The following is a 15,254-nucleotide window of genomic DNA, read 5'->3' on the forward strand; positions in this document are numbered from 1 at the left end:
GGACACTCAGACCTGCTCGCATCCGGGTGTCCTTGCGCTTCAGGGCAGGGGACAGCAACTCACAAAGTTCCAGGAAAGTTCCCTTCCGCATGCGAAAGTTTCACAGCCACTCTGATTCATCCCAGACCTGCAGCACTATGCGGTCCCACCAGTCCATGCTTGTTTCCCGGGCCCAGAATCGCCGTTCCACAGCATCAACATGACCCATTGCCACCATGATGTCCACGGCGCGGGGTCCCGTGCTTTGTGACAGGTCTGTGCCACTCTCAGACTTCATGTCCTCACCGTGCTGCCGTAGCCTCCTCGCCCGATTTCTCAGCATCTGCCTCTGGAAAAGGTGGATGATAAGGTGCGAGGTGTTGACAACGGCCATAACTGCAGCGATGGTCGCAGCGGGCTCCATGCTCGCAGTGCTGTGGCGTCCGCACTGTCACTCACCAGAAAAGTGCGCAAACTGATTGCCCGCCGGCGCTTTCAGGGAGGGAGGGCGGGAGTGACGGTTGGATGACGACAGTTACCCAAAACCACCCTCGACACATTTTTTTCCCCAGCAGGCATTGGGGGCTCGACCCAGAATTCCAATGGGCAGCGGGGACTGCGGGAACTGTGGGATAGCTGCCCACAGTGCACCGCTTCCGATGTTGACGCTTGCCCCGTTAGTGTGGACTCACAAAGTTGAATTACTGTCCTTAGTGTGGATACACACGTTCGACTTTGTAATATCGATTCCACATATTCGATTTAAGTAAAATCGAACTACTCTCGTAGTGTAGACATACCCTTACAAAGCTGGGGGACGGGGGGTATGCATGCCTTCTATGACTCTGTTACGGTATGGTTAAGTAGCATCCATGCTGACTAAAGATTTTAATTTCCTTAATTTTGATTCTAGTTTCTTTTTGACTAGCCTCATTTTTTCTTTAATTCCCCTTTCTAAAATTTTGCATAACAGTGCTAGTTTTATTACAATTATTCCCCAGAGGATGCTGAACTTAGTAATTACATTGTGGGCTCCCTTATTCAGTGGCACTATCAGTACCTTTCACTCTATCTGGGGCCTCTCTCTGCTCTTGAACAGACTTTTGTCAGTTAGCTCTGTCTTTATATCTTAACTAGTTCAAAGCAAAAAGGACTTTGCCCCTCCCACCCATTCAATTGCAATCAGTTGGCTTGTCTTTAGTTTGACTCATTCACTTTGAAGATGCACAGATTTCAAAACAGGCCAATTCAATAATTTAGTTTTATTACTTCTAAAGAGACTAGTTCCAGAGATTAGTTTTATTAGCTACCCCTAGAACAGCTACTGCCCTAAGAATTAGTTAATAGTTTCTAAAATATCTATTTCAAAGACCAGGATTTAAATTCCAAAATTAACTCTGCATCTTTGGTTCAAAAGGTTTAATTAGAGCATTAAAGTATCATCTTGTGAATTGTGTAGGTGTGGGGACCAGCCCAGAACCACAAAGCAAAGCTGAGCCGTATGCTAACACCACCTTCTTGTCCCGTAAGACAGCCAGAATCAACCCTTCAATAATAGGAAGCAACTGATAATCAACCATTACATTATTTTGTGGTTTCTATTATAGTTAACAGAGCATTCTTTAAAAGAAAGAAAGAAACTACACAGGTTGAACTCTTCCGTGGGATGTTTCAACCGGAAGTAAATAGTTTACTTCCTGGCCAGCGATTCAGAAATCCAGCATTTTGAGAGCTCTGCCAGGTGACAATCTTAGAAAAATAAGAGGGCTTCAAAAGAGGGCAAAAGAATCTTGCATTTAGATTCCTTAACTTCCTCCCCAGATCACCCCATTCTTAAAATGGACCTGGAGAAGGCACTCACAGGCTGTGAATCAGAATGAGCACCCTAAGCCCAATTCTGTTCTCAGTTACAATGATGTAAATCCACTGAAGTCAATGGAGTCTCGCTGATGTAACTGAAAGCAGGATTTAGGGCTCAGTCCAACTACCCTTGAAGTCAACAGAAAGACTCTAACATTCCAGCTGGATTGGGACCTCACCCTTTCTTTTTCTTGGAGTTCAACCAGAAGCAGCATCTTCTTCTGCTTCACTGGAACAAAGTGGAGAACATTAAAGTGAAGTAAGAATTCATTACTTATCAGCGTGCCCCTTTGAATCTATTTTGTAGCATTCATTCTACCCGATTTCATCCCATCCTGTATAACTTTATTACCTCCATGTAGCCCTGCTCCAGAGCTGAACACAACATTATGCACCATTATATCAGAGCTCCCCATTCTTTACAATTTTCTTTTGAGCACTGCTCCTTGCTCTCCCCTTCAAATCTAAACAATGGAACTAAAAAGACATACAGAACAAACAACATTTAAATTAATATACTGCTCTCTACAACCACATAACTCTGTTTCCATCTACTGCTCATTTCCTAACTGAAACTTCAGGGCTTTATTGACAGGGGAGGCCTGTCCATATAGGCGAACTAGGTAGTCGCCTAGGGTGATAAGTTAAACGGGGCGCCAAATTCGAGGGAAAAAAATCATATTAAAACAAATGAAAAAAAAATGAAAAAGATGAAAAAAATACAAATAAAATGACGAAGATGTCATTATTTCAATTCCCGTGCGCGTATGGAGGGAATATGAATTATAATTCATTTCTCTACATTTCTGAGCATTTATTAATATGTCAAATCTTTTATTTACTGCAAAATAAATATTTTAGCCAAAAAAAATGTCAATTTGTGACATAGGGTCAAGATGGCCCACACTGCAATTTTGATAAGCAATAACTCAGCCACCATGAAACACATCCACCAGCAGCAAGAGCTGCAATGCTAGTGACACCTAACTCGAATATACATCAAGGTTGCATAGCCGGAAATTCATGTAGAGCGGAGATATCATGAGTTGATACATGTCGAACGGTCATTTTAACACACGTCATAGGTAGATGGTTAAGAATTGAGCGAATACTGTGGAAAATTGTGTTTCTTGGTGACAAAGAATAAAGAATAATGTCTTTCAGCATTAAAAATCCAAAATGTGAGTATCTTTAAGAGTTATTAAACCTTAGCGTTATCGGGCTATATAATTATGAACTTTTCTTTAAAAATAACAGGAGTACTTGTGGCACCTTAGAGTCTATATAGCTATATGCATCCGAAGAAGTGGGTTGTAGCCCACGAAAGCTTATGCTCTAATAAATTTGTTAGTCTCTAAGGTGCCACAAGTACTCCTGTTATTTTTGCGGATACAGACTAACACGGCTGCTACTCTGGAACTTTTCTTTGTTATAATTGGTTCACATGTAATAAATATGGTCCATAAAAGAAAAGTAACAGTGTTAACGCTTAATAGACTACAAAAGTGATGACATCACACTCCAAGCGGGTAACCTTGAGGAAGGGGATTACTTTCCAAACAACTGGTGTCGGGTTATAACGTTGAAAAAGGTCATTTTGTTTCCGTGTAAATGCTCTAACTAACTCTTTTAATAGGTAAGTGAGTGTATGAACCTTTAAGCAGTGAAAAGATGTGTTGGGATGGCTGCAATGTGGGTTAAATCGCCAACCATGTGGTGTGTCAGCCATCCTTAATGTTATAATGCTTGCAGTCAGGAGCACAGTACATAACATTATTCAAATGCCCCATGGCAGAAAGAGGAAAAAGAAAACCCTCAAGAGCTTAGTATCGTAAACGAAAGGCTGAGAAGGAAAACAGCAGGGATCCTTCCTGAAATATCTTCTCTTTAATCCAAATAAAGATGGAAGCAGTTCACAGCATCCAGATGAAGGAATTTTTACTTGGAGAGGAGGTTAGCTCACATCCACATGGAAGCAGTCTGGAACATCCAGATGAAGGTATATCACTTCAAGATGAGGGTAGCTCACATCCACAAAAAAGCAGTTTGGAAACTCAAGATGATGGAAACTTACTTTTAGATGAAAGCAGCTCACAGCATCAGACTGACATGGAAGTGGAGAAAATTTATTCACCTTCGGAGACACATGCAGAAATTGAAGTAAATGAAGTAGAAGAAAGAAAGGATGAGGAAGTTACAAACAAGTTACAGTATGAGGACCCAGCTTCATGGCCCAGATGTGATGATAGTGTGCGGCAAATTCTTGTGGAACATGGACCCAAACAAGTTCATGAATTTCCCTTCCCTAAGGATGGAAATAAAAATTTCTCTGCTCAGCATTACAAGAGGAAACTCATTAATGGGGAAGAAATTCATCTAAACTAGTTACAATATTCAGTGTTGAAAGACTCTGTGTTTTGCTTTTGCTGCAAGTTGTTTAGAAATCAAGCAATTGGTACATCACTTACTGAAAATGGTTCGAAGGACTGGAAAAACATATCTTCAATTCTCTCTTCACATGAAAGAAGAACAGAACATTTGGAATGTTTCAAAATTGGAAAGAACTTGAATTATGATTTGAAAAAAGGAAAAACTATTGATGAAGAAAATTTACGTGTGATCAAGGAAAAAGAAGAATATTGGTAACAAATATTAGAGTGTCTGATTGCTTTAGTGAGAGTCCTCTGTGGGCAAAATTTAGCATTCCGCAGCCGTGGCAGAAATGAAAAATTATACACTCCAGGTAATGGAAACTTTTTAAAATTTGTTGAGTACCTAGCTTTGTTTGATCCAGTCATGAAGGAGCATCTACGTAAAATAACTGATCATGAAACACAGGTTCATTACTTAGGAAAAAATATGCAGAATGAACTGAATCAAATCCTAGCAAATGCAATTAAAAAGAAAATTGTAGAAGCTGCCCATTCTGCAAAATACTTTTAAATAATACTGGACTGTACACCAGATGTGAATCATGTTGAACAAAATGATGATGATCATTTGTTTTGTGGATATGGAAAAGTCTGCAGATGAAGATAATGTTGAAGTGCTCATAAAGGAACATTTTTGGGGTTTCGTACCACTGAAGGAGACAACTGGAGCATTTATGACTGAAACTACTCTACAAGAGCTTGAAACAATGTCATTATCTGTTGAAAACTTACGTGGCCAAGGCTTTGATAATGGGAGTAATATGAAAGGTAAAGACAATGGTGTGAAAAGGAGAATGATAGAAATCAATCCTAGGGCCTTTTTCATTCCTTGCAGTGCACATTCCCTGAATTTGGTTGTCAATGATGCTGCTAGATGCTGTTTGGAGGCAAGCAGTTTCTTTGACCTGGTGCAACGTGTTTGTGTTTTTCTCAGGCTCAACACGCCGTTGGAAGATTCTGACTCGCCATGTGAATTCTCTAACTGTGAAACCACTTGGTCAGACAAGATTGGAGAGTCGCATTGATGCTTTGACTTCGCTATCAACTTTTATGATGCCCTAATTGAAATTTCTGATGCTACTACCTTTACTGGATCATCTGGCAATATGGCATGTTCAGATGCAGAAGCTCTTGCAAATGGCCTTTCCAAGTTCAAATTTGTGACTTCACTCATTTTGTGGTATAATATCCTTTTCGAGATTAACCTCACTAGTAGGCAGCTTCAGGAAAAGAACTTGAACATACATTCTGCAATTCAAAAACTGCAGCAAACTAAAAATATTCTGGAGAAATTCAGAAGTGATGAAGGGTTCGAAAGAACACTGGTAGATTCTCTTGAGCGTGCTGAAGAAATAGACTTTCCAACAGAATTTGAACCAGAGCCAGTTCACATTCAGCAAAAGAAACAGCAGTTTTTGTATGAAGGATGCGACACACCCATTCAGAACCCAAAACAAAGGTTCACAGTCCTTGATACTGCTATTCACTCGGTTGACGAAAGATTTCAACAGATGCAGCAGCTAGAGTCAGTATTTGGCTTTCTATATGATATCCACAGCTTGCAAAAGAAAACAGCAAAACAGGTAGGAGAATTTTGTATAAAACGAGTTGGCATTGACTCATGAAAATTCAAAAGACATTGATGCTACAGATTTCTGTAGTGAGCTTCAGGCTTTTTCAAGACAACTTAAGAAACATTCCACTCCTGAAGAAGTACCGAAGCTTGTTTGTGAAAATAAACTCTCAGACAGTTTTCCAAACATTTTTATAGCTCTACGCATTCTTTTAACTTTGCCAGTTTCCGTAGCTAGTGGGGAACGTAGCTTCTCAAAGTTAAAATTGATAATAACATATCTGTGTTCAACAATGGTGCAAGAGAGACTTGTTGGACTTGCCACAATGTCAACAGAGCATGAAATAGCTGGAAAACTGGATCTAAAAGAACTAGTAACTGAATTTTCAAAACTTAAAGCAAGAAAAGTCATGTTTTAAGAGCACAGAATGTTTTTTATTCTGAGTGTTTTGTAAATACAGGTTGAAGTTCATTGAAGAGTTTTCTTATTTCTTTCTATATTGGACGTGGTGGTAATGGCAGTTAAAGCAGGATAGCATAATGGATGATTTTGGATTTGTAATAATAAAAATTATAATTAACATTTTAATGCATTTTTATTTGAAATCGGACTGAAATATCATCTAGCTGTCATGTACAAATCTATTCTGAAAATTTTGTGTATCTATTTTAACTGATCTCAGAAACATTGGTTGGACAGATGGACGGACAAACTGAATAATTAAGCCTCTGTTTAAAAAAACAAAACAAAACATTAAAAGGAAAAAGGGGGCAAAACGTTTTCCAATTTACCAAAAACCTCAGCCTAGATCTGCCCTTGGGACTTGGGGGTGGGGGCGCCGATTGCATGGTTCGCCTAGGGCGCCAGTTGCTGGCAGCTAGTCTAGGGCCTCCCCTGTTTATTGATTATCATGATTCTGAATAAAACTATGGATCTGTTAAATTACACGGGGTAAAAAGGGCACAGCAATAACAATTTGTCACCTTCAGTTGATTTACCTCCTCCATCTCTAAAGTATCCCATATTCGGGTATAGTGGTCCATACATCAGTGCCGTGTACTCTCCAGGCTTAGTGGGAGCTTTGTTTCTAGATGCTGCTTGTGCAGTCTTCTATTAAATCTCTGCAGAACCAGATACAGAATTCCTCCTGCAAGTATCTGTGTGAAAGAAATAAGGGAGAGGTGTTTTAAATACAAACAGTAACATATTTCCTCATATTTCTCTCATGATCTCTTTCTTATGAGATTAATCCATTGAATACAGTCATTGTATAGATATGGAGGCAGGCACATGCAATATTCATTAGTTACATAGTGTGACAAAGTTCCTCCTCTATCTTGGTGGGTCCTGCGCTTATTGGCAGATTTTCTTGCCTCAGAGATTCACCATGTGGGTTGGGGAACAGCCCAGAGACCTTCCCCTCTGGGAGAACCCACAGTCCAGGTCAATTGGGAGGTTTGGGGGGAACCCGGGCCCGCCCTCTACTCCGGGTTCCAGCCCAGGGCCCTCTGGACTGCAGCTGTCTATAGTGCCTCCTGTAACAGCTGCATGACAGCTACAACTCCCTGGGCTACTTCCCCATGGCCTCCTCCAAACACCTTCCTTATTCTCACCACAGGACCTTCCTCCTGGTGTCTGATAACGCTTGTGCTCCTCAGTCCTCCAGCAGCACACCCTCTCACTCTCAGCTCCTTGCGCCTCTTGCTCCCAGCTCCTCACACTCGCACCACAAACTGAAGTGAGCTCCTTTTTAAAACCCAGGTGCCCTGATTAGCCTGCCTTAATTGATTCTAGAAGCTTCTTCTTGGCTCCAGGTGTCCTAATTAGCCTGCCTGCCTTAACTGGTTCTAGCAGGTTCCTGATTACTCTAGTGCAGCCCCTGCTCTGGTCACTCAGGGAACAGAAAACTACTCATCCAGTGACCAGAATATTTGCCCTCTACCAGACTCCTGTACCCCACTGGTCTGGGTCTGTCACATATCCCTCTCCCCTGCTCAACGCCAAGGGGTTGGGCAGCTTGGGACGCCAGACAATGCACACGTGACAAGCCATCGGCGTTGCCATGACGGCTCCCTGCTCTGTGTTGCACACGGAACTGGAAAGGTTGGAGGGATAAGAACCATCTGGTCACCCTTGTGTTCTTCTCCTTGTTCCGCTGCATCCATTGAAGAGGGGCATGGTCGGTCACGAGGACAAATCTGCGCCCGAGCAGGTAGTAGCGCAATGTTTCCATGGCCCATTTTACAGCGAGGCATTCTCTCTCCACCACTGCATATTTTTGTTCCCTTGGAAGGAGTTTCCGACTGAGGTATAGAATTGGGTGTTCCTCCTCCTCCCCGACCATCTGTGATAGAACGGCCCCCAACCCTACTTCCGATGCATCCGTCTGCAGGATAAACTCCTTGGTGAAATCAGGGGCTATCAGTACGGGGGTTATTGCAGAGGGCAGTCCGTAGGTCTGTGAATGCTTCCTCTGCTGCGTCAGACCATCTCACCAGATCAGGTCCACGGGCTTTCACTAGGTCTGTCAGGGGGCTTGCCCTTGTGGCAAAGTGGGGGATAAATCGTCGGTAATACCCCACCACACCTAGGAACGCCCGGACTTGTTTCTTGCGACTTGGTTGGGGCCAATTTTGGATGGCCTCTAAGTTGTTCACTTGGGGTTTTACCAAACCTTTTCCCACAATGTAGCCAAGATATTTGGCCTCTGTAAACCCTACAGCGCACTTGGCAGGGTTTGCTGTAAGGCCAGCTCGCCTGAAGGTATCGAGGACTGCCTCCACCTTCTCCAGGTGGGTGTCCCAGTCTGGGGTATGAATGACCACATCGTCCAAGTAGGCAGCAGCATAACTGTTATGCGGGCGTAATAGCTTGTCCATGAGGCGCTTGAAGGTAGCTGGGGCCCCATGTAGTCCAAAAGGGAGGACAGTATATTGAAAAAGACCCTCTGGTGTAGAGAACGCAGTCTTTTCCTTTGCGTCTTCTGCAAGGGGAATCTGCCAGTACCCCTTTGTCAAGTCTAGGGTAGTCAAGTACCGGGCATTACCCAGACGGTCCACTAGCTCATCTATGCGAGGTATGGGGTACGCGTCGAACTGGGATACTTCGTTTAGTCGCCGGAAGTCATTGCAAAATCTTGTGGTGCCATCAGGTTTGGGCACCAGCACGATTGGGCTGGACCACTGACTGTGGGATTCTTCGATGATCCCCAACTCCAGCATTTTTTTTTACTTCTGCTTTTACTTCCTCCCTCTTTGCCGCTGGCACCCGATAGGGCCTCATTGTTACTCTGGCCCCAGGGTTCGTGACGATGTGGTGATATGTCTCGGTTGTTCGACCCGGTTTTGTCGAGAACACATCTTGGTTCCGGAAGATCATCTCAGACACCTCATTCTTCTGGTCTGGTGTTAAATCGGGAGACACTCTCACCTGTTTGGAAAGCTTGTTTTCCTGGGTTAGGTCTTTTTGGACCGTTGTGCATGCCTCTTGTGCATGCCAGGGTTTCAGAAGGTTAACGTGATAAATCTGTTCTTGTTTTCTGCGTCCTGGCTGCCGCACCTTGTAGGTTACTTCCCCCATGGGTTCAACCACCTCATAGGGCCCCTGCCATTGGGCCAGAAGCTTGCTTTCTGCCGTGGGTACCAACACCATAACCCGATCCCCTGGTTGGAACTGTCGCACTTTTGCCTGGCGATTGTAATGGGTTTGCTGGGCCTCCTGTGCCTTCTCCAAATGTTCCCGTACAATAGGGGTAACCCGGGCTATCCGGTCTCGCATCTGCATTACATGCTCTATTATATTTCTCCCCTCATTGGGTTCCTCTTCCCAGATCTCTTTGGCGATATCTAGTATGCCACAGAGGTGACGCCCGTATAATAACTGAAAGGGGGAAAACCCAGTTGAGGCCTGTGGTACCTCCCGGATAGCGAACATAAGGTAGGGTAGTGGGGTGTCCCAATCCTTCCCATCCCGACTTACCACCTTCCTTATCATAGCCTTGAGGGTTCGGTTAAACCTTTCTACCAACCCATCAGTCATACAATTGGGACCGCGGGGTTTTGTCTTCCTGGTACCTCCAACCGTGATACTGCTGGGCCCGCACTGCTGTCGTTACCCCAGATCTGGCCAGGATCTCTGCTTTCAGCTGGGGGTAGTCTGCCGCAGCCTCTTCAGGCAGATCATGGTAGGCCTTCTGGGCCTCCCCACACAGGAATCGGGCAAGGATGCCAGACCACTGATCTCAAGGCCAGGCCTCCCGTAGGGCTGTCCTCTCAAAGGCCAGAAGGTATGCCTCTACATCATCCTCCCGTGTCATTTTCTGCAGCCAATGGCTGGCCCGTATGAGCCGCATCCCATCATGGCCGCGATTCAGCTCTGTAAGGGACTTTACCTGGTTTACCAGTTCCCGCAACATAGCTCGGTCTTGAGCAGCCTGGTCCATCAGCAGGCGATTAGTCTCTTGCTGCAGCCGCACTGCCTCCTGTTGGGCGGCTGCCTGGACACGGGTAGCCTCCTGCTGGGCCGCCGTAGCTTGTATCAGTGCCCGCACTACGTCATCCATTGTGGTGAAAAAAAAACTCTTTGCCACTAGGGCCTGCAACCTGGGTGTCATATCAGACTCCTCTCTCTTGTTTGTACTGCACATGCAAGCTGTGTCCACATCGTGCTGCTTCTTCCTCCATAAGAGTATGTCTAGATTAGGAAAACAGGTTGGGAACACATTTTCAAACAAGATCCTATCTAGACTAGGAAGGTAGGTTGAACACCTATCAAGTCCAGCCTTCTCTTTCTGTCCACACTGCTAGAACTCCTACCCAGGTCCTTGTCTCCCATCTTGACTACTGCAAACTCCTCCTCTCTGGTCTGGTGCTAGGGAGGCATCACCCCTCCTCCAGTCCATTCAAAATGCAACTGCTAAAATGGTCTTCCTCGATCATGGTTCTGAACACATCCCCTCTCTGAATCCCTCCACTGGCTCCCATTTTCTGCTGCACTGAATTCAATCATCGAGTACTCACCTATAAGGCCCTTACAACTCTGCTCCTCCCTACTGATTCGCTCTTTTTTGAGGCCTCCCATCCCTGTAGCTTCATCCACTCTACCAATGATGCCACGCTTGACCTTTGATTGGTCTGCTTCTCCCACCATCATATTCATGGTTTCTTCTCTGCCACCATTATGCATGGAACACCTACTTTGAACTAGCTGATAAAACCACTGTCCTTTCCTTCTTCAGATCTCTCTTCAAGCTCTACTTCTATTGTGATGCCTACAAGAGATCACCAATTCATAATGGCTAGGTAAAGGGCCAGTGGGGACTGCTAATGTTTATTTATGTTAAAAACAAAAGTTGAAATGACTTAGAACAATCAAGTTATGCATCTAGCCTATCTAAATGCATGTTCTTATTTCTGATACTTTGTTTCTCTGTCCCACATCCCTCCTGGTTGCTACACACCCTTACCACATCTTGCCTTAAATTAGATTGAAAGTGCTTTGGGACAGGGGTTGTGTCTTCCTATGTATTTGTAAAGCTTCTAGCACAATGAGATCCCAATCCTGACTGGCACTGATAATAATAATAATAATAATATGGATCCACAGGGTCAAATCCCATCAACTCAATCTTTTGCCCTTCTGATGTAGGCTAACAGAATATTATGCAGTCCAATGAGTTTGGATCCTTGGATGAGACGTCACAAACTTTGGGCCCATCTGTTTGGCTAAGCTATTATCAGATCCAATTGTACTTTTGGGAAGAGTATACCCCAGTGTCCTTAGCCAAAACTTTCCTTCTTGTCACTTGTGCTCTTTGCTGTTTGGCAGCTGCATTACAGTCCTGTAGTATGTACACAGGACCAAATCTGGTTCACCTTTTGTACACTACTACTCCTATGGACTTCAACAGAATTACTTGTAAGTGACAAGCTTTGAACCACAGTTTGTAAACATTTTAGGGTCCTTTGGGATTAAGTTGTTTATTATTATGAACACATTTGTGCTCGGATGCCAAAATATTCATTTCTATTTCCAGCCATCTGACATCTATTTTTATTTCCACTTTAAATAAAGACACACTGAAACAAAAGACAGGAAGGTGCACAATGCTAGAGACACCCTACAATTACAGGAAGTTGACCATGCTGTGAACGTTCAGCTTATTCCTGAACAGTTGAACCCTCCTTAAGATCCAGCCAAAGACCAAAAAGCAAAACAAAACCCCAAAGGAAGCGTTATAGAGGAAAATCCTTCTGCATTTGGATACCATGATGATGGGAGATGTTAGAGAGAACCCAAATTTGGAATAGTAAGTAGCACAAAAGAAAATGAGATATATAATTATATAATAAAAATAGAAAGAGGATTGAGGGATAGCTACACATACAAACATAACAGAAACGTCAAGAATAATTGTTTGCCTGGGAATAAAATTAAAAATCATAAAATACCCTAATGTATTATAAGAACATTTGTGTACTAAAAAGGACAATGGCAAGTACCTATGTTAGGAATTTCCAGGGTGCCCTTTACTGTAATAGATGAGCACAGTAACGGAACATTTCAGGCAGCTGAAGCCCCAAAGTGATCTTGTGAGGAATGCCCTTTGGATTTTAAACATTAAAAAATAATAATTATAAACCCGACCAGTTAGCAAAAAGTTAAAAAACACATCACACAGCATGAAAGAATCTACAGTATTTTGTGTTGATTTGCACAAGCAGCGTGTGACGGTGCACTCCATATGATGTTATGAAAATATGCTAATGAGTGTGAATATAATGTAACTGGAATATGCTTCATGTAAAAGGTCTCTTGTAAGGTATCATTACAAAGTTTATAATCTACTGAGTGCGTTCATCCTATTTGTATAAATGTATCATTCTTGTATCTGAAACTAGAAATATAAAATATAACTCTGAGGTTCTATTGTAATTATGCAAAGTGTGGGCCATTAATGGTGGCTTGGAATCTTGATGACTCCAATTAACCAGGTCAATTGGTTGTAAATGGCTCTGTTTACTTGTAAGTCTTCCTGTATACCTGTGTGCTGGCAAGTGGGTAATGAAGTCTTACAGTAACATGTGATCATGTCACCTGAACTGGAATCCATCTTTAACCCTGTGCTTTTCCATTTAGAAGGAGGGGTGGGAACCCAGAGAGGGACAAAGGATTCCCGCCTTGTGCAAAAGATATATAAGGGGATGGAACAGAACAAAAGAGGCTGCAGTCATGAGAAATCCTGTAGCTACCACCTGAGCTGGAACAAGGACTGTACCGGGGAAAGGATTGGGCCCAGACTAGAAAGAGGCTAGTCTGTCAAAGAAGCTTATTGGAACATCTCAGAGGGTGAGATTTACCTGCATTGTTTCCTACTGTATTAGGCTTAGACTTGCGTGTTTTATTTTATTTTGTTGGTAATTTACTTTGTTCTGTTTGTTATTACTTGGAACCACTTAAATCCTATTTTTTGTATTTAATAACATCACTTTTTATTTATTAACCAACCCAGGGTATGTATTAATACCTGGGTGGGCAAACAGCTGTGCATATCTCTCTATCAGTGTTATAGAGGGCAAACAATTTATGAGTTTACCCTGTATAAGCTTTAAAACAGATTTATTTGGGGTTTGGACCCCATTGGGAGCTGGGTATCTGAGTGCTGGAGACAGGATCATTTCTTAAGCTATTTTCAGTTAAGTCAGTCTATAATTCTGGATGAAAAAAATTCTGACAGACTACAGAAAAAAGGGACTTGGTGGTGTTCTTTAAAAGTGAAGTAACATTAAAAATGAAATGAACACAAAATCTTTCTGCAGAGATAGAAATGTATGAGTCACTTGCAGGGATAATAGATATGCTCTTGCCAGATCCTGGTGGTCAAAATGCATTAAAATAAACTATTATTCCAGCAGGCTAATGGTAGGTGTTCCATACTGCTATATAGGAGGCACATGATTTTCTCCCCTTTTTTAGTACTGGTGAGCAGACCCAGACTGGAAGCCTTGGAGCAAAGGTGAAAGTAAGCCGGTACATGCCGGTACGGCATACCGGCAAGAGCTGGTGCGCTGTACTGGGGTGGCCCGGCTTCCCCAGGGGGCAATTTAAAGGGCCTGGGGCTCCCAGCAGGGGCTAGAGCCCCAGGCCCTTTAAATTGCCACCAGAGCCCCACTGCTGGAGCCCTGGGGTAGGGCTGTGGGGCTCTGGCTGCTATTTAAGAAGTCCGGGGCTCCCGCTGCTTCTACCACCCCGGCCCTTTAAATAGCCGCTGGAGCCCCGCCGCCACAACTCCAGGGCTCCGGCGGCTATTTAAAGCGCCGGGGCGGTACAAGCAGGGGAGCCCTGGGCCCTTTAAATAGCCCACAGAGCCCTGGGATAGCGGGGGGCTCCAGGGGCTATTTAAAGGGCCCTTGACTCCAGCTGCCTCTGCCGCCCTGGTCCTTTAAATAGCCGCTGGAGCCCCGCCTCTTCCCCAGGGCTCCAGCAGCTATTTAAAGGACCGGGGCGGTAGAAGCAGGGGAGCCCTGGGCCCTTTAAATAGCCCCCGGAGCCCCCTGCTATCCCAGGGCTCGGTGGGCTATTTAAAGGGCCCAGGGTCCTGCTGCTACCCTGGTGGGGGAGGAGGAGGGGGGACACTTACCTTACAGGGTGGGCTGGCTCTGACCCCCTCAGCCCCGCCCCTTCCGCCCTAGGCCCCGCCCCTTCCGGGGGCCAGAGCTGGCCCCAGTGTACCAGTAAGTCACTGGACTTACACCTCCAATGCAGGAGTGAAAGTAAGTCCTCAAGTCACCAAAAAGATACACAGCATAGACTGATGCAATGCAAGCTTTGCCAGAATGCCTTGCCTATATGCCTCAACTCCTACCTGAAACTGCCACCTTGAAGAGGACAGTTCAGTCCCTAAACCCAAATCTGTCCTTGATCTCTTTGCCGAGATTACCAATAAGAAGTACCAGATAGTATCACCTGTAGCGATGGGTTTTGTGATGTGGACATCTGTCAACTGAGGACTGGAATTAAACCATCAAATCCATTTTACGCTGGCCACCAAATTGCCATCATGTGGTAATAGCTTTCGGTCATTACGGAGTTATTCTGGATTAAAACCAGGAAGCTAGAGGTGAAGAGGCGCTGTATCCCACCGTAAACACCATTCAGTTACTTTTTATGGTTTGTTTTCTTAAACTTTATTTGGAGAGCAAGGCAAAAGCAAAGAAATCACTGCACTTTTTTGCTTTAAAAGTTGGTTTAGACACACAGTACACCAGGACCAGATGTGTATTTATCGCTATAACGTAGCGTGATGTGTAAGTCAATAATTTGGCAACCTCTTTAGAGAAGGAATTTGCTTATTTTTTGTTCCACTAGCTGGTCCAAAACCATTTCCAAAGTTGCACAATCCTTCTCCAAC

The sequence above is a fragment of the Emys orbicularis genome, chromosome 8 (assembly GCF_028017835.1).
Source record: "Emys orbicularis isolate rEmyOrb1 chromosome 8, rEmyOrb1.hap1, whole genome shotgun sequence".
NCBI classification, from domain to species: Eukaryota; Metazoa; Chordata; order Testudines; family Emydidae; genus Emys; species Emys orbicularis.